The sequence below is a fragment of the Haliaeetus albicilla genome, chromosome 6 (genome assembly GCF_947461875.1).
Source record: "Haliaeetus albicilla chromosome 6, bHalAlb1.1, whole genome shotgun sequence".
Taxonomy (NCBI): Eukaryota; Metazoa; Chordata; class Aves; order Accipitriformes; family Accipitridae; genus Haliaeetus; species Haliaeetus albicilla.
The window spans coordinates 18,396,551-18,417,250 of record NC_091488.1 but is presented as its reverse complement, the minus strand read 5'-3'; the positions used below and the strand labels follow the sequence as shown (position 1 = coordinate 18,417,250).

The 20,700-nt window shown below is 41.1% G+C and overlaps 1 long non-coding RNA gene across 1 annotated transcript; it reads right to left on the bottom strand.

Annotated features, from left to right (window-relative positions):
- Positions 1-1,613: 1,613 nt before the first annotated feature.
- LOC138685676 (uncharacterized) lies at positions 1,614-19,403 on the bottom strand. Its single transcript, XR_011325039.1, has 6 exons — positions 19,341-19,403; positions 19,093-19,153; positions 11,647-11,761; positions 5,416-5,540; positions 5,195-5,335; positions 1,614-4,917 (listed from the first exon to the last, which is right to left on the bottom strand). It is a non-coding gene; the product is annotated as an uncharacterized lncRNA (long non-coding RNA).
- Positions 19,404-20,700: the final 1,297 nt, after the last annotated feature.

The window sequence follows — 20,700 nt, the reverse complement described above, 5'->3', positions numbered from 1 at the left end:
AAGTTTAGAAACTGTAATGAAAACAGGATTCAATTCCATTCCTGGGTCCAGCAGCTATACCCTGGTCCAGTCACGGGTGTCTCAAAGGGCAAGTGAGTCAAGCCATAAATGTCTTTAGGAGATCATTACTACAAGGATGGCGACACTGGCTTAGCAAGGAGTCAAGTTCTCCTGAAGAAAAGCCACAGAAAACAGAAGACTGATTGACATCTGTAAGGAGAAAATATTAGAATAGCACAATCAGATCAGTGTTACTACATCATCCAAGCAAGGAGTTTTCAATTGTGGTTACTGGCATTTGTGCAAGAGCATGCAATGATAAAATGCGTCTTTGTTTTAAGCACACCAACATCTTATCCCCTTATAACCTCAGAACACAAGATTTATCTGATGGGTCAGTGTTACACTGCTACATAGATTAGCTTCTGTTTGAAAAAAATATAATCATTTGTTTTAATTATACACCACAAAATGCATACATACACAGAAAGAAGAATGTGGCTTGTGACTGAGTCTTAGTGGCCTTCAGCCTTTCAGTATGTTTTTTTCTGACCAGAGTGTAACAAGGAAGAATAGGAAAAAGAAATAACAAGGTCTAACATATAGACAAGTCCTGTTTCTATTCTGAACTGTATAGAGACTTTTTGCCCCCAAATACAGGGGGCAAAACTGTATTGCTGTATTTTGGTCCACTCTTTTAATGGGACTAATTTAACACTACATGGGTATAAATATTTTCTGCACACAGAGGAGCACAAAGGAACATGAAATCCACATCTGATTCAGTGAGGAGAAAGGAAAAGAAATTGATAGCTTAGAAAAAGAAACACTTCTGAACATGTTAAGTCTTTAACCTTTGGTTTCCAAGGCGTCTGGCGTCTCTTAAGAGCAACACAAGGATTTCAGCTGGGAAGGTGGGCAAGGACAGCGGAAGGTGCAAGGTCCAGTGGGGCAGAGCCCATGTCCCAGCTCACCGATGTCCCAGTCCTGATCTCCCCTTGCACTGCCCCATTCCCCTTGCGCTGGCTTTGGCTCTCATTTGGCAGTTGGGTGAGCAGAGTCAACCCATTAAATGCCCTGTCTTGCTTGAGGGAGGAGGAGGAGACGGTTGCTGGGGTTTTTTTGCCAGTTTGTTGATGCAAACAGAGAGCTGCAGAGCACCTCTCCTGAGCTTGAGGGAGGTGACGGAGGAGACAACCTCAGAAAGGCAATCACAAAGGGATCCCTATGCCTATTCATGCTCTTTCCTGAAGCTGGAAACCTGATTTACACTGGTTACCTTTAACAAAATCAATTTTCTATTGTCTTGTTCCCTGAGCTTTTCCTTTCCAAAGGGCTGTGTTATAAGTTTTGTTGAGTTTTATAAATAAAATGTAATAAGAACACAGAGACTTTGGAATTCATTTCTACTCAATAGGTGTCATTTTGGTCTCCCTGTAATTGCTTCTGCCAACATATTCAAATATAAAATCCATAGAAATTATATGCAATATGCTAACTACTACATATATTTTTCCACAACCATTAATTTCTGTGTACTAAATTGTATACTTCTGCAGAATCTTCAAGTGTGTACAATTTGGAGATTGCAATATAATATGATATGGCCACATGAAATGGCAGTGTTTGGAACACTGATCAGACAAATTTAGTAAATGGTTTAAAATAGGTAGTTCTACATTTAAATATAATACAGAATATCATACATCTAAAACTAGTCCTAGCTGGCTAACAAAAAAATTCTTTATCCTCTTTATATGCACATAAACACATGCATCCCCTACAGTTTCCATAAAATAATACTATTTATAAACTCTCACTGAGTGGCAGTGGGATTTTAAAAAGATTTTAATGACTTTGCTGAATCAGAAAATTCTCCTGTAAAGCAAAAACATTTGGATAAAAGTATGTAAAACAAAAATTCTCAGTTAAGATTTTACTTTAATTTTTAGTTTCATCATTTTGAGGGACAGAACACATTTTAATTGAAAAATAATATTTTAATAACAAATTGTAAATCAGTTCTAATAAAAGATCACATCAACATGCTGAAGTATACGGAGAGAAAAACATCAAGGTAACAGAAAGAACTAAACATAAAGTGTATGCTAGCTCCTTTCCAAGCATTCAAGCCTTTCTGTTAGGGAGCTGCACAACACTTTCAGATCTTATTGAATATTTTGTTTTCATTTGGGTGCCATATAGTGCTACTAGGACTTGTTAGCAGTTTCTGTTCACACCAATTATTTTAGTGTATTAATCTGATTTCTCTGCTACATGACAACTACCTCAGTTAAGCTTATGTAACTGAGAGCTGATGCAATCTGAACCATTTCCAATACTACCAAGTATTTGACACTATTAAACTTTCTAAGTGGTCAGGAGGGTCCTGGAGCTGTGCATGAGGGAAGGGTCATCTCTTCTCTCTTCAGCTGTCTCTGCTGCCAGGCGATCAGATATTTCTGCACCCTGGGATTTGCCCCAGGAGTTTCACATGGAGATGTCATGAGGCATCCTGGACCCTACTCTTCCTTCTCTGCCTGGGACACCTCTCCCATGGGGCTCCTACATTGGTACAACCTATGGCCTCATCCAGTCCCAGAGCCTAAAGATGGGATTCATTGTCCCACAGGCACCCCTGAAGGGCCCAAGGAATATTTGCTGGCTGAGGGCAGGGGAGACGATGTCCTGAAAGCATCCATGTCTAACAGCTTCGGTAGCATTTCTTACTTGAGTCCATGATATTTCACGGTATATTTCTGTATATTGCCAACCACCAGTGCACATTACTATTGCACATGCAGGTTCAGGTACAAAACTTGAATATAGAAGTGAATTACAGCTGAAAGATTCATTGATACCACAGCAAAGAATGTTACAATAGTTTTTTTGAAAAAACATTTGTTGAAATTTCAAAAGTGGACATATACCAAGAAATCATAGTTCTGGAATAATACATGGCATTAAAGCTTTAGAGATATTTATTATAGATGTATAAGGTAGGTATGTCTACATTTTTATATATTTATATAATGTGAGCTACTGCATATACATATTATAATAACATGGATATACTCAGTTATACAGGTAGATACATAAAAGGGAAAGAAGCACATTACTGCAGCTCCACATGTTTTTCAGAATAGGAAAAGATCTTTGTTCAGACTCCAATATTTCTGGTGGAAATACTTTGCAAGACAGGAATTTTTTCCATTAATGTAAATACCGTTAACCCCAACAGAAAACACACTGTTAAGAAAATTACTTAATCATGCAGCATTCAAAAACACTGTGCTACACATCTGCTTAGGGACCTGTGTATTGTAACCTGCTAATGTTAAAATACCAGCCTAATTACTTTTTAAAGTTATTTGTTTGTTCTGGAAAACTAATCCACAGATTCATGTTAGTTCACAGACAGTAAGTCTGAGATCCACATGACAAGCTTGATCCGGAGCATATTAAAGTCAATGGAAGTTCATTGACGTCAAAGGATTTCAGATCAGAAACTAAAATAAGGTATTACAGCACAGCATTGAATAACCCTTTTGTTAGTCATTCATTCATCTTGGTGGATGAGGGGGAGAATTGGAGAATTGTCCTTTTCTTCTTACTCTCTTTCTTGTTTTCTTGCTTTTTATTCCTTCTTTCCTTCCTTCCTGTTTCTCTCTCTCTTCTTCTCTTTCTCTCCTTCTCTCTCTTTCTCCTTTTCTTCTCATTATTCCTTGTCTGTTTCTGCAAACCAACTGAACAATTACATTGTGAAAATTCAGTGACACCTTAATGCAAATTGTTTCTACCAGAGCTGCAGTCAGTGCATTTGTGACCCCTAAAATGGTATATGGGTCTGAGAAATATGACATTGGCAGCAAAGATATCATATGCCTTCTAAGGCATGGCTCACAGGCATTTCAGCATGCACCATTGCAAGCTGTTGCTGTAGTTGATTTTTCCTGTGGTACCAGCAATTCTACTCTTTGTTGTCACTGTGTGGTATCTCAGTGTTTTCAATTGTCCCACAGTCCTTACTTCAAATTCTACAAGAAAAAAAAATAGATAATCTTTCTTCTGAAATGTGTGGCTTGCTATTCATTTATATGTTGTGCTATTTGCCTTAGCCACAGCCAATAAAGGAGGTGTGAACCACAGCTGGTGTGGACTCGGTTCTTAATAAAAAAAGAAGTTTAATTTTTCCAATTCAGTTCTCTAAATATATCAGAGAACAGTTAAAGACTTTGGGGGAGGGGGATATGCTGCTTTTGTTTGTTTCATTGCTGATGACAGAGAGACTTCCTTGTACACACATATGCATGCACAGTCATGTGCTTGGGAGGAGCATTTGATTGACCATTGGACTGGTCTATAATGGACACTCATTGCTGCTTTCCCTGGGTATTCTTTTACCAAGTCTTTATTTGATGTATACCTTAGCAGAGTTTCTGACACTGAACAAAGCAAATGAAGTGAGTCCAACCTAAAGGAATTCTGGTCTGAAACAGGTACCAAAAACATTAAATGGGTGACAAACCCCAGGGACAGTGTTGACTCTTTTACATTAGATCATTCAAGATGCTTACAGCTAATGTCATCCAAACATCACAAACAAATAGTCTGTAAGCCCAGCACAGCACGGGAACAAGAAAGAAATGGAGAATTACAGAAACATGGAATTACAGACCTCTGGAGGTCATCTGGTCCAACCCCCCTGCTCAAGCAGGGCCACCCAGAGCCAATTAACCAGGACCATGCCCAGATGATTTGTGAATACCTCTGGGGATGGAGACTCCACAACCTCTGTGGGCAACCTGTGCCAGTGCTTGGTCACCCTCACAGTAAAAATGTGTTTCCTGATGTTCAGACGGAGCATCCTTTGCTTCAGTTTGTGCCCATTGCCTCTCATCCTGTCACTGGGTGCCACTGAAAGGAGAAATTAAATCCCTTTCCCAAACAGAGCCTACAGTTAGAGCAAAGGTTTAGCAAAAAGATGCTTCTGACCAACTCCAGCTAAGATACCTTTCTGGGAAAGCAAAACCCAGTAATCATGTATCTGCTCCCTTGTAGCATGGGAAGAATCAAATGTTCAACTAGTTGCTCATCTGAGAGAAGGCTTTCCTTCCCTGACAGCACAGTATAGCCTATTAAGCAACTTCTCAGCAAAAGTAATCAGCAGTTCAAGACTTATTGCACCACTGACCTGATCAAGACAGCTGGGAAATATCACCTGTTGATTTAGTACTCTCTCTTGCACAGGACCTGGATGCACAGGGTCTGGTAGGTATCCCCTATACCTTTCCTGTGCACCTGATGTCTTGCTGTACTTTCTTTTCATTTGGAGCTGTAATAAGAGTAATATTATTTAAAAAAAAAAAAAAATCAGCTCACTGTTAAAGTCGTCAAAATATTCCTTAGAAGAACCAGATGTTTTATGACATCCAAAGATGTCCTAGTATGTTACAGTTGTTTCATCTGGGGATGTTGGTTTTGCTTCTTTTTGAAACTGTTTCATAGCTTTCCAGTAGTTGAGGGATGTTTTTCTTCTTCTGCAAAAATAAATGAATAAATAAATGCATTGTATTTTTCAAGCAATGTTAACAGCTTCTCAGTGGAGATTTATAGAGCCAAACAGTAAGTCTGCTCTGTAATTATTTCTATAAGATCTGATACCATAAGAACCAACACTGAATGAGACAAAGTTATTTTTGTAACATGAGAGAAGAAAGGACAGTGGTATCATTTGTGTAAACACTGCTAGAGCTATAATTATAGTGCTCTTTCTCATATTCTTATGATAGGAATCGGGGGGGAGGGGGCGTTCAGACTAAGTATATACGATAAGAGCAGACTGGCATGGGCACACCTTGCCTTCATTGAAATTGATTGGAGTTGTGTTATCAACATCAACAGAAGTGGAAATAGTTCAAATGTGCCCAGCTTGTGAGCATCCCTATGGCATAATCTAAATCCCAATTGACATCAAGTGTTGTGCTACAATTAAACAAACACTCTCAGCTGATTGGAATTTCGCATAGGCTGCAAAGCAGAATTGCTCAGACACTAAGGGCTGAACTTCTCTGCAGTAACACGTCTAAGAGATATGTGTATATTTAAGCCAAATCCATAGGCCTCAGGAATCCTCACCAATTCCAAGGAAAACATTTGAGTTTATGCAATCCTGACATAATGCTCCATTACACAATGTAAACAGGGGCCAAAGGTATCTCAAATAATGAAACTATTGGCTTTGAGATCCAGGGTGGATCTTGCAGAGCTTGTTCAGATGTTTGTATTGTACCCGTAGTGATTTCCAGATCCAGGAAGGCTTCTCAGCACAGATGTGGCACAGTGCAACCCCTTACTGGTGCCTTCCTGCAACGCTGCCCCCAGCATAACAAGCTTTTCCAGATCCCGGAGTGCAGTGCCGATACATATTCAGGCACCGCACTGAACGGTTAGGCAGGTTGAGTGAAAGTGCCCCACTGAATATGCAAGCAGGCTGGCACTGCCAGGCATTGCTCCCCACAACACTCAGCTTTCAGGACTGTGGTACAAGTACACTCCAGCTGGCTCCTTGCAGGACAGGCTCAACACTGAAGGTTAGAATAACTTTTGGGTTCCTATTAAAGAAGGTTCCTCTTAGTTAGCAGCAGGTAAGTTGGTTACTTTTAGAACCTTAAGCTCACATCAGCATTAATCTATTTTTTGCTGGTCCAAACAATTTACCGAATGCAGTCAAAAAAAGAGTAATAGTTTGTGCTTTTGTATTCATTTTACAACTGGTAAAATTACCCTTCTTGACATTCAAAGAAGCCTCCTTGCTGTGTATTTCTGTGTGCAAACATACAGACAACTAAAAAAATATCAGTATTTTAAATAGTACTTGTTCCAGTAGGGTATAGAGATACAAAAACTTTATTTTAAAAAGCCACGGAATATTATACTTTTGAACATGTGAGTAGATACACTGCCTTTTCTATCCTCTTTCAGAGGTTCGGTTGTCTGACAATCCTGTATACTTAAATAGTATTGAATATCTAAACAACTGTGCTTCAAAACTCCCCCATTTAGTTTTTTCAATGACTGCCTCTGTAAAGAAACAAATATTCTCCTAATCGCCTCTCGTGATTCATTAAGATCCAGCTCAGGTTCTCATGTGATCCCTAACATCTAGAGGATTTAAATTGATGATGAGAAAAATACTTCTATGGATATAGAGTTGTTTGATTTCCACATTTATATACTACAGAAGGAGGAAAAAAGAAAGGACATTATGGCTACAGAACAGTGAAGTCTAAGATCTCTGAAGGTGTTCCTCTCCTCGGGGCTGTTCTCATATGCGTTTGAGACATCTTCTATCAAATACATTGAGCACCTAGAAAGTAGGTACCCCTAATTCAAACCACATGTCTTAACTCCTATGTGCTCTGGTGATCTCATCTCTCAACCGTCATGTGCAGTTGTGCATTGTGCAATCCTCCCCTTCATTTTCAGTCCTGGCTTGTTTAATGAGAGCTCTTTCAAACTGTGTTTTTTCCACAATACATAGGAATATAAATACTAATTTCTCACATTCTGTACCTATAATTGCATTTCACTTCAGAAATAATATTTCCAGAGGTGCCTCTAAAGGATAGTTAAAAAATATTAATTATAATAAATTGAACTCCCTGCATATATTGAATATAGCGCCTGTAATTTTTGTTCATTTATTCTCTATAATAGTGTCTAATTGCATCTATTACTTATGCAAACCTCCCAAGGTCTTGCACATAAATAACTCCCATTTACTTGAAGAGAAGTTACTCATATCCTGCAGTAGAAAAAAATTCCTGTTCACATTTCACTGCAGATTTTTCTTCAAAAACTCAAGAGTATTTGTCCTTCTGTAACATAAAGCCAAGGAACTCACCTACATGCCTGACGAATTTGCACAGACACAAGTCACAAACGAAAGAACCAGAAGAGCTGAAACATAAGAAAAAATTGTTTCAAGGTAGTGCTTCATGCTTTCACTCATGCTTGGGAAGAGCATATAGCTTCAAAGCTGAAAATGTGTGAAAAAACATGATGAAGTCTCTCATCATTACTCTTCAAATCCATTCCTAAAACTGTTGTTTGCCTTGCTTATAAAATGTTAAAATTAATTAGCTGGCTAAGGTGCTGATTCTACTGTGCATTATGCTAGAAATGACGGTTGTTATTCCATTTTACATTTGGGGCAATCTTCCTTTTTGACTGATACCTGGTGTCCTGGTATCATCACTAGGGATGATATCAGCTGGGATAGAGTTAATTTTTACAGGAACCTGGGAGGTGGGGGGCATAGCCGGGGCAGCTGACCTGACTAGCCAAGGAGCTATTCCATACCATGGGACATCATGTTCAGCATATAAATGGGGAGCGGGCCGGGGGGGGCCCTCTCGACTTTCGGTGGGGGAAGTGGCGGAGCGTCGGGTTGCGGGTGGTGAGCAGTTGCACTGTGCATCACTCCTTTTGTATACTCTTTCATTAGTACCCTTGTTGTTGTTGTAACTTCTTTGGGTTTGTGCTGTCCCAGTAAACTGCCCTTATCGCAACCCTCGACGTTCCAGGGTTTTCTTCCCTTTTCTCTCCTCCGTCTCCCCCCTGTCCCACCGGGGAGGGGCGGGAGGAGCGAGCGAGCGGCTGCGTGGTCCCTTGTTACCGGCTGGGCTGAACCCACGGCACCTGGTCAGTGGGCATCGGTCATACTGCACCGTGAAGGCACTACAGCAGTGCAAAGGTGCATGTGTTGGCATGCATGACAGAACAGGAATAAGTTAGAAACAGTGTTTATGTACTATTAACAATGTAAAGCCAGGCTCTTACGCAGTTTCTCTACTCATTTGGGGAAGCATCTCACTCCACAATTACGTCTATTGATTAGAATAACTGAAGATTTTCTATCTGTTCTCAACAGAAAATAGAGTTCAGCTGTAAAGGCAAAAATAAGGATTATGTATACAAATGTATTTGTACATAATAAGAGGTATATGTATTATTTGCCTGATCACTTTGCTGACGTCTTCCATCACTTTTCTCTATCTTTATTCTGTTCTTTAATCAGCTAGCTCCAGACATATAACCCATGTCAATGATCAGAAAGGACTACATATATTTAAGGTGCTTCTGAAGTCTCAGTAAGGAAGGACTAAGCATGCTCTTATCATTCGTATTATCAACAGGTATTCGTTTAATTTTACACAGTAATATATGAATATTTCCATCTCCAGGCAGTAAAATGACTATGAGTCTAAAGTAAAAGTAAAAGAGAAATCCTCATTTCATATTTCCTGAACAGTTGGCAATCACAGGTTTTGAATTTTATTGAGTGGGCAATTTCTTCTTAATTTTAATTCTCTCTTGATTAAACCTTCTTTCTGATGATTAGATTTGTATGTACTAAGCTGGAAACCAATTTCAAAGACATATGTCCCTTTTCTTTCACCCACCATGAAACTCTTCCATATGAAGAAGGTCAGTCAGAAGCCTAGTCACTTTTTAAAAGTCACTGGATTTTGTGAAGCAAAGAGGAATTTCACCCATAAATCTTTATACATCTTGTTCCACTGATAAATTAACACTGAGACTGAATTTTTTATTACTAATATAATAATAGTTATACTGCTGAGTGAGGTGTTTTCAGCATCTTTGGACTGGAATTAAGGTGTTCCCCAAGTGGAAGTAAAATACATAGCAAGTTTAACAGCTTCTTACATTGTCTCTTAAATTTTCCCTGGCTCAATGTAAAAATCTGTTTGAGTGATTTCAGACAGCTCAAAAGAGAGCTCCAGCTTCCTACTTAATATCTGTGCTAACATCATCGTCCACCATGTTTAGGAAATTATTATTTTGCAAGGGGATACTTTCTTTTTATGGATAATAAAAATATTTGGTGGCTGGGATAATAAAGCTTTATCAGGAGGAAGAAGATCAAATTATTTTTTATCAGAACACTCAGTAATTCTTCCACTTCACTTGATTCTGGTTAGTTTAAACTTAAACTGCAAGATACCTCCTAATTCAATGATGCTGGATCAAACTTGTGAGAACTCTTTACGAAAATAGTGTTGACTCCCTAGACAAGACACCAAGAGTATCTTAACCATTTACTCCTGCATATCTGGAAAATCAATTATTTGGAAGACTTTTCCTGCCCAGATCTCATCACTGTCTACCTTGGATTTATGCAGCAACCGATAGTCAAGTGTGAAAGTAATTGGAGGCTGACCAAAGGCTGCCTTTACTCTACAAACTTGTGTTAACTGTTTGCTGAGAGCCAGTTATATAGATGTTTTGCTTATATATGTCCTGCTGACATCAGAGTATATCCCAAAGATATATTATTAAATGTATGGTATGACAGCTTTCACCCGATAGGAATCTATACCTCATCTTGATAGGGGCTGAACACTGAGTTAAAAGAAATGACCACCAGCATGAAAAATACACTGCTTCCTTTGTCTACCAAGGTGCCACAATGCAAATCACTGCTGCACCCATGTGCAGTGCTACCATGCCTCAGAAGGTGCCCTTCCAACTTCGGGGAGTGACTGAAACGCTGAGCAAAGAAATCCGCCAACCGGCCAATTCCACTGCTTTCATGTCTTGGGTGCCCAGTCCTTGTGAGCAGCAGGGTGCTGCTGCAAGACGGGAGATCCGTCAAATCTTCTTGACACGGAGAAGCACTTAATCACATCAGTCCCCAGCTAAAATTGTCCAAATCAGTCAATGTGGGATCTTGACAACAAAAAAACCCCACACACTCACATAAATTACTATTAAAACCAGCAGTATGTGGTAAGGACCTGAGTGCAAGGTTTCACCCTTGGAAGCTGTAAGCAACTAATAATTAGATTTCCAGGTCTTACTGACTCTTTACGGGTTTCTCAATTTGAAAGAGTGTAACTAACCAGTAAATGATCTGCTGTGGGCTCGGAAAGCAAACTGAATCAACATGTAGAGGATTTAGACCATTTCCATAAACATGTTTAAAAACAAAATTGATGGGAGCTTTCAAACAGGTCTTGAGTGAAAAAAATTTTGAAGGCCTGCACAATCTCTCCAGCTGATATCTTCTCCATATGTGCCTGAACTGCACAGCAGCCAAGAAGCTCTCTGAGAGCTCAAGCCACTCTGACGGAATCTTGCAATGCGCTGCTCAACTGGAGGGAGAGCACAGCTAAAATTCCTGGCTAGGAAATACATCACTTAAAAACAAACGTGGTCCAGGAAAAAAGTCATGGAAAACATTGAAAACAGTCATATGGCACTGCAAGATGTCAGCAAATGTCTTGGGTTTTTTTAACCAAAAAAGCTGGAAGTCAGCATGATTGAGGGTATCATGCTTGCTTTCTTATCAGAAGTATTTTTTTCTGGCCATTTATGTGAAAAAGCACCATATAAAATTTAAAAAAATAACCACCAAGACTACTCTTACTGTGCTAAATCATTAAATCAACTGTAAATTAAACATTGAACGCACTCCCAAGTCAGGATCCCACCAAGTTTGTATGTTTAGCAATCACAGTCATACTGAATTGGGCATTTCAGAAATGAGGGAACTTTGCTTTACTTAACTGGGTTGTTAATGATCCCCACATCCCATGATAAGAATTTAAAATTACTTACCTACAATTCATGCATTTAAAAGTAAAATAGCCTCAGGAGGTTCATTACTGTATACAACTTCATCCACAGCAAACTCTACATTCCTGCCGTTAAAAAGAGCAACCTCAGAACGGGCCTGCAGAAAGCACGAGAGAAGTACATATGTCACAAATAATATACTTCCCTCCCTGTGCCAAGCAATTTTCTCCATTCTTTAAAGCTGCTCTGTTGTCCATAGAGTATTACTCTGGCAAGCCAGAGGACCCTCCGCCAACTTCTGCAGGACTGTTCCGGTCACCCTGCTGGGAACTGGCTTTTGTGTCCGTATGTCCCCAAGGGAGTAAATGCTGGCACCTCCAGCATTAACTTGCCCCCTGTGTCCCCCTGAGCGTGGGTCTCCACATGCTGATGTGGACAAGAAACCAGCAGAAAGGACAGCATAAAGGAAATGCTCTGCTCTGCATTTTACCAGGGTTTCCCTAGTCTTCAAGGGGGATATGGTCCTGCCAAGGGATCACGGTCCCATGGGTTGTGCTTCCAGGATCTGGTCGTTTCTACCTCACTGGGTGCCAGGAGCAGCACGTGTCCTCCTCACCCCCCAGAGCCAGCCCCCCACATCTCCCAGTACCTCCCAAACTGCTCTGCACGCTGTGGGAAGTGGAGGGAGGAGCTGATAAAATAGGACCATTAATTGCTATGCACATGATTTATTCAGCTCCTTCCAAACCTGAGCTCCTGAGATCAAAGCAGATTACCATCCTCAGCTGCTCGGGGAGGGAGAAATAGCTGGGAATGCCACATGGGTTAGCTGGGATGGGCCTGGGCTTGTGTCAGCAGCGGTTGGTGGCTCCCATTCTGCTCCTCCAGCTCTGGAGAAAACCGATGTAGCTTAGCCCATATTGAAGCACATTGTAAGAAGTGCAGACTAACATGTCCATACCGCACAGCAGGGTGCGATAGTGCAGAAATCCTGCGCTAGGGCTGATCCAGGCCAGGCAGTACCGCTAAGAAGTCCCTCCACAAGCCTTGCTAGCTTGGGAGCACTTCCAGATAAAAAATACTGTGCAGTTCTTAGGGCTGAACTGGCTCGTGTGAAGTGCAATCCCCAGCTCTTATACTTTAGATTGCTGCTTTTCCTTTTTATTCATTTATTTGAACTTAACATTGAATGAGAACAGAAGAGAACATGAAAGGGCAATTCAGCCCACCAAACTGCTGCCTAGGAAATATATGCATATGATGCATTAACATACTGGTCATGCAGCTCCAAAAGCCAGTAACGAACACCACCAAATCTATTTTACCATCTTTTAGGCAACATGAGATTTTCCTTTTTGCTTGCTAATTTATTCTGAGCATTACACTGTTCAGTTGTATTTAAACCAGATGCACGTTGCTGGGGTTTTTTCTTCGTTTTGTATTTGTTGTTCATCTGCTGCGCTTGGCTAACAAGAGCTGCTTTTGTTAAGAATTTTTGCTGCAATACATTCAAAGATCAGATGTCATCTAATTCCTTAACCCCAAAATCTCTCAGGTTTATCAGGATGTCTTTTCACCTTAGCAGATTAAATCTGGCGTGATTTTTCATGAAGGCCGCAGCTATAAGTAATACTATGCTCCTAAACAGATCTGTTATGTCTTATATCATTGCTAAAGGCATAGCTTAAACCATGCTAGACTTGGGGGCTTAATGCTTTCCCTGACAGTCACTGCCTGCACCTTCGCCCAAAGGAGTGATTTGAAATGACATGATCCTGCTGGGTTCAGCCAACAGCCACAGCTTTCTCTAGGAAACAAATGGTGAGCCGGGTGAGAGGTTTAAGACGCAGGGCTATGATGCAGACAGCTATAGACGTGGGGCCAGGAGGCAGAAGACAATTGTCTTCTCCAGCACTGCCTGGGCTTCACTCTTATGCAAGATGCACGCAGCCTGGGCATGTAGAGATGCAAGCACGCTGGGAAGCACCACGCTGCTGTAGGTATGGAAGCCCTGAGCCTGGGGACCTGTGCCTGCACTTTCAGGGGATCAGAAAGACACACAGAGAAATGCCCGTAAGAACTAGCAAAAATCAGCCAAAAATATTTGCCATGGAAAATTCTGGGAAGAAAATTTTTCCAGTTTTTGCTTTGGGGTTTATTTGGATCAGAGTGTTCTCAAATATGGTAAGCTTGGGCCTTTTGAGCAAAAAAAACTTGCAAGTTTGAAAAGCAATAAAGAAATAAAAACACTTATGTTTCCAAAGCAAAGCCGTTTTTCATCCCCAAAAATGTCTGACTGAAAAACATTCTGCGTATCTTTATTCCCCTTTCCCCAAGTGAAAGAAACAGTGGCCGCCTGCAGAAACCCCTCCCTTTGACTCTGGATTGGCACAGGAAGGAGGGTCTGAATGGGAATGGATATGGGCATGCATAAAAACAATAACATGAAAAAAGAGATGTTTAGTCAGGGGAGGAGGCTGGAGAGTATTTTAGAAGTACTGCTGCGTACTTCCCTGTTCTCATTCTTCCTTATGCATCCATTGTTGGCCACTGACTAAATGAACTGGCCCAGAGCAGCTGTTCTCACACTCTTATTTATAATAAATGGTTCTGCCACCTTTACAGAAAACAACACAGACTCCACTGTAAAGGCTACATGAATTTCTATCCAACGCTTCACTCTCCTTCAAATGTCCCATGGAGAAGTATTAGGTGAGAGACCCCAAGGCATCAGAGGCTTCAACACAGATGCAGCATGATTGATTTTGTGTCACAGGTACATCAAGCCATTGCCAACAGAACAGAAATGAAGACGCGCCAAGCCCTCCTCCCAGAACCATCAATCTTCAGCCGCACACCGCGGGAGCACCGTGGGCCCTTGCTTCCTTCTTCCCTCACCTGCTTGCCACTCCAGCACAGGAGTGCCAGCAACGAAGCTGTGCAAGAGATGACAGCCCACGTAGCATGCTAATTTTGAATGATGGTAGTACCTAGAGATGGCTTCACAGGTAACGGTGCATTCAAAAATAGATTTAGAAGGGGTCATAGGCAAGAGGTCACTATCTGTGACATTTCACATGGTGTTAGCTTTTAATGGCCCTGAGTTCCCTTTATCATTTCTACTTGGTTTCTCTTCATGAAGTTCTCAGGTTTTTAATTTACAGCTCCAGATGGAATTTGTTCTTGAAGTTCCTTTTTTTCACAGTTAACTAAAAGAACTATTTAAAATTTTGCATAAAATTTAATAATAAAGTGAATCACATAGAGTTTTGGAGTAAGAAAGAGCTTGGTTAACGTTGGATAATTTTAATCTACTGTTCCTGTGTCATGAAATTAAGTTTATTGTTCTTGCAACTGAAAAACACCCTCTGAACAAAAGTAATAAAGTATTTCACATTATGATTCAGATGTAGAATATCTCACAGAAGCTAGGAAATTCAAAGCTAAAGCATGTAGTATTATATACTCCACTTTTTCACCTGCAAGTTCATGTTTAGCGCTCCCATGCACTATATACCCTCATACCTGTGCCAAAAAGCAGGCTGTGCCTCCCAGTGGATGCCCATACTACTAGGCACTACAAACATCCATGTGACTACAGCAAGCAATGTTGTGGCTGAAGAAGGGATAAGGGAAAGCAGAACTAAGTTTGTAAGAACTGAGCCAAAAAGGATGGCAGCTGTTATTTGGTTATTGGTATTAGTTAAGTTGTATAAGCAGTGGATCTTTTTCCAGCTTAATATAATTATGTACTTGCAGAAGTTATTGTTGTTTTTAATTGTCTGAGGATGTCTTTAATACTATTAGTAGGACAGCTCCATTTTTAAAAAAGAAATTAAGATTGTGAAATGGTGCATGACTGTGGGAGTGAATATACTGTTGCTCTGCAGCTGGAACTCACAGAAAAGAGTTCAACAATGGTGAATTTTACTATATTATAATTAAATTCTCAGTAGAAAAATACAAGCATCCCAATGGAGGTGTCTTGATTTGCATCAGATGGTGATGTGACTCTAAAAGCTTATTAGAGTCATAAAATATTCTGATATTTAGGACCTTTACAAATCTTCATGACAGAGCTCAGCTTAAGCATTATGATTTTGTGAATTGCTTCTGATCATATTTTAATCATCACAAACATTTCAGAGTACTCCAAAAGAAAAGCATAATCACTTGTTCTCATTTAAAAGTGATTTAGAATACAAGTTTAATAAAGTTATCACCACTGGAAAGCCATTTCACTATTTTTAACTGAATATACAGACTAACGACAGCATTGGTAGTGGAGACATCACGGTATGAGCTGTCTGTTCTTAATGTAACAGGTTTTTGTTGTTTGAATTGCAGTGTTTGAATGTCATGACTGAACAGAACAATTTTAACACAAATTCCCAGCAAACTCCTCCTGATTCCTCCCATCAGCTACCAGACTCCACATCTAACTCGTATCTACTAGCTTAAGGTGGTGGGAATAGCCGACTCAGGTCAAGCAGGTCAGTTAGTTTATTTTCTAAAATCTGTTAAATCAGTCCAGCTTCTTCAAAATATCAGCTGAATGAGGTACTGTCTTTTAAAGCTGCTGTAGTATCACACTGAGAAGGAAGAAGGTCACTCATCAATGGCTATCAAAGACTCAAAAAAAGCTTACAGTGACAATTTTGATAATTATAATGAGTTTGCAGTGTTCAAAACAATCAAAGTCCTCTGCAACTTCTAACCAGTCCAGATGAATATTTTCCTTGGTGTACTTTATCACTTCGACAATTTGCTTGTACCTCACCTGTCTATTCCTTCCATATAAGATCATTTTTTGCATATAAGATCATTTTCCTAATCCCATCTGTATATTTTTACTGTAAACACTCTTCTACATAAAGACCACCTCTATCTTGCCAACCACACTTTCACAAGCTGTTTCTTGAAGAGAAAAAAAAAAAAAAAAACAAAACTGTTTCTCTTGTGGAAGTCTGTAAGCAGAGCTGTACATGTGTTTTCCAACCTGTGAAAGCCTGAAGACAGCTCACCACTGTACAGGTGTAATTAAGAAGGCGTCCTTTCCCTACAATGGAAAACTGACACTGTGCAAAGATTCAAAGCTCATTTGCTTCTTTTTCCAGCTTTTAAAACTGCAAACCTGGGAGACTGAGTTGCCTGAATAGCAGGAAGGAAAACATGATCTTTTCAACCCTCCCAGTCATTGGTCTGAGTCCAGGTATGGCCAGCAGTAATCCAAAGCCCTCTAGTAGCTGTTTAGAAATCTGCGTGCCATGAATTAGTGGCCACATGCCAGGCACTGATTAGGCATCGCTCACCAGTGGTCCCTGACGGACAAAGCGATGGCACATTGATGATGAAACATGAGAAGCTTATTCAAGTGCTCTGTGGATAAACAGAGGTCTTCGCACTCACAGCCTTGAAGTTTGGATCTTCTCACAGGCAGGCATTTTTTCAGCTGTGGCAGTCGGTGTCAATATTTGCATTTTTACCATGTCTGCCCAAACATTTTGCTTCTCCCTGTTATCTCACATATGGATCAGGGTGAGTTTAAAGGCACACCCGTGATCCACCCACAGCACAGGCTTTCCAGCACTATCCCAGCACTGAGTGTAACTCTACCTCAACTTGGCTTCTGAATTAGATTAAAATAACCAAACAGGCACGCATTTCAACCTATTTCCAGTCTAAGGGTACATGCATGTGCCATTTGACTGTTTCGGTAATGCTAACATTGACACGGCTAACCCCTCTGCTTGAGGCGAGGAGACATCTTTATCTCCCCTTTCCTGACAGGAAGATGAGGCATGAAGAAATTAAGGCCTGGACCCACAGACACTCCAACACGAACAGTTGTTAGGTGCCTCCTGCTTGTGACAAGCTAGCCTGAGGCTTTTTCCATACCTCCCGCCCTGGCTGTAGCCATGCTCCTGTCCCAGCCGCTCTCGTCCTCCCCTTGCCAAAGGCTGACACCTGCTCAGGTCTGCCAGAATAACTGCATGTGTAACCTTCCCCTCGTGCAGTTCATGAAAAATAGTAAGGGCTAGCAAAGACGTGCTGTTTACAGCACTGGAGATCAAGGCAATCAACTCAGAGAGTGGTTATCCTGGCAGAGCAGAGGTGATGGTAATCGCTGATGGAGGGGACAAGGGGCTGCAGGGGGAGGCATGGCTGTTGGGAGGGACACGTCTCCCTCAGCACAACTACTGCAGTACCAGCTCTGGACTGAGCAAAGCAGAGACCGCCTGCAGCAGGAGGGTAAAGCACCCCCAGCCTCTGCCCTGCCTGCTTCGCCTGCACAGAGGTCTACCAAGAAACACCTTGGAGGTCTGTGGTTCAGGCGGCCACTGCAGCACCTGCAGCAAACCTGGCCCGCCAAGGGCTTTCTCTTCCTCCCCTGCCCTCCTCCCAGGATGCCCTGGTGCTTGGAGCTTCACCCAGGCTCCAGCCCCATGGCCCACGGTCACAGCAGAGAACGTGGAAGGGCACAGCACATAATCCTGGCTCTCCTAAACCCCGGGCTGATGGCCCTCCTTCTGCTCGTAACAGTAAGAGTCAGTGGAGGAATCTACTGATCTGCTGCTAATCTCCAAAGAGCCTCTTCCAAACCACAGGATACTGGCTCTCACTTCACAAAAATCTTCCAGATCAGCAAAAGTGAGGCTTCTCCAAGCACAATTTACAGTCACAAACTGTGCGGTTTCTTGTAGGTGGAGGCAAAGTCAAACACTTGGCTCGGCACACTGCATTTCTGGTCTTCCCAAGCACTCACAGTAAGTACCTCGGGAAATGGAGAGCACCCGGTACTAATGATGTAACTGCGCTGGCCGAGGTGGGGGGACACACCCACATGCACAAAATCTTTTATAGGGTGCATGGATTCTCTCTTGTAGCTTCTCACGCTTTTATGTCAAACATGGCAGCTACGATCTCTCTCCCTGCTTGCAGTGGCAAAACATCAGTAGTCACACACATAGATTCTTGGATGGAAAGTGAATTTATCTCTTGTTGACAGTCTCATTAGAAACAAATAATAAGTATTCCAAGACTTTTTCAGTTCCTGCGGTCTCTCTCCGAGAGCCTTGCTTTCTGTTACAGCTCAAGCGAACTGCCCTGCTCAAGGGTCACAGAAGGAAGTCTGTGAAAGAACTGGAATTCAAATCCAGGTCTCTTAAATCCCAAACTGACTATAATTTTATAATTAATTTATTCTATGTAGCAAAAATGTTATGCATCTTATTTTATTGTTTGGAAGTAGGGCCTTCTGGTTTTTATATTACATCATACACATCAGTTCCATAAATACTTTCTGCATGTGACTAACCCTACGCAGTGTCTGAAGTCAGACTACTAAAACACATGTCTGCAAGATCAGGGCCTAGATTTGTTTTCAGTCATTCTTGTAAGAAATTATTTAGCTTCCGAAGAGCTAAGCCACATCTCAGAAGGTTTTTAGGAGGAAACCTAGAGGTTTGCCAGAGCCTAGGCACATACCTGGCATCTCTTCTTCTCAAAGTCTCCCAACGTGCTCTGTTAAAGCAATGGTATATTAGTCCTACAGAAAACAAGTGAAAATCGTCAGAAACATGAATGTATGGATCAATGGTATCACAAAGGGCTAACTAAAAAATGTAAAATCCTCTTTACATCTGCTACTAAAGTATATCACTCTTTTCAGCTGCTATCATTTGTTACACTTGCTGGACTAGGCTTGGAAGGACTGTCATGCGAGGGAAAATTACCTGCAACCCAGTCAACAGAGTGAGCACACAACAGCAGCAAGCCTTCATTACAGCACAGAATTTTATCATAAATAACAAAGAGTGAATAACTCAGCTACAAAACTGGATCAAACCCAAGCAATTTCTGATTTAACATCCAGCCATCTGCAGTCCTGTACTGCCATCTGCAGCCTCCTGATAAAAGTCAGATTTCTAAACCAGCAGACTCACATGGACCTTAGCAATGGCGTGGTCCTTGTAAACATTAGGAGTGTTCAGTGGCAGACAGATGTTTTTTTCCACAAACATTATCATATTATAATCAAAATATTCTTCTTTTTCAAGATGATGTTTGTTCTTTTTCCAGCTTTTTTTTTATTTTCTGGTTTATCTCAGTTCTCTGCTGTCTTTGCTAACTGAAGTTGAACGTCAGACCCAGAGTGCAACACACTTAATAACCCAGAAAGTTTGTAATACAGTGATAAGTAAGAGCATTTTAGAAGTTGCACAGGATGTCTTAGCTACATATGGAAATTGGTTTTAATTTGTGTAATTATAGTTGCAGCATTAAAACTGAGTTTTAATAGAATATATCCCCTGCCATCTATCACCAGAGAAATATAAACACCTTTTCTTGTATGCAAAAGTTGCCTGGACTCCAAAAACATGCTATAATATGTTCTCTGTTCTAGGTTATGGAAGCAGATCAGCTAAAATGGCGCTGGGCCATTGCCCATCAAGGTACTGGCATGTGGCTGAATGTAGCAAGGTACGGTAGCTTAGCAAGCTACCGTGCACCCGTGGCGAGCAACTACAGCTGCCCATGATCCTCCATGAAACTTCCCCCACTCTGAGAGGTAAAACAATAACCCCTTAGGGGCTGTTGAAACAAATGAGTTTAACTCAGGTGTGTTCCAGGAATGCTGTAGGATAATCATAATGATCTTTTCTCAAAAAAAAAGAAAAAAAAGGTCCTGGATTAAGAAGAGAAAATAGGCATGAAAAAAGCGGCTTGGAAAGAACTGACTGTTTTACGGTAATAAGATAAATCAAGACTATCCACTGGCTGTCAAATAGCAAACAAGGCACCTCAGAACATCAAGTCTGCCATGAAGGGAGCAGCTCAGCTGCGCCATTTACCATAACCACCCTAAGACCTGGTATAACTCAAGTGTAAGTCAGACCTGCTAGAACCTGAGTGACTAACAGGTGCCTTGACGTTGGTTTTGCATGTCTTGTCCCTCTAATGCTAGGAGGTGACACGTCAGTCAGTGGGTATTGATCACGGTGTACGTGCATGCTGCAAAACAGGCTGCTGCTCTTGAGGCAGAGCAAGGCACTGAGTGCAGGACGCCCCAGCATCACTGGGAACACCAAGCTG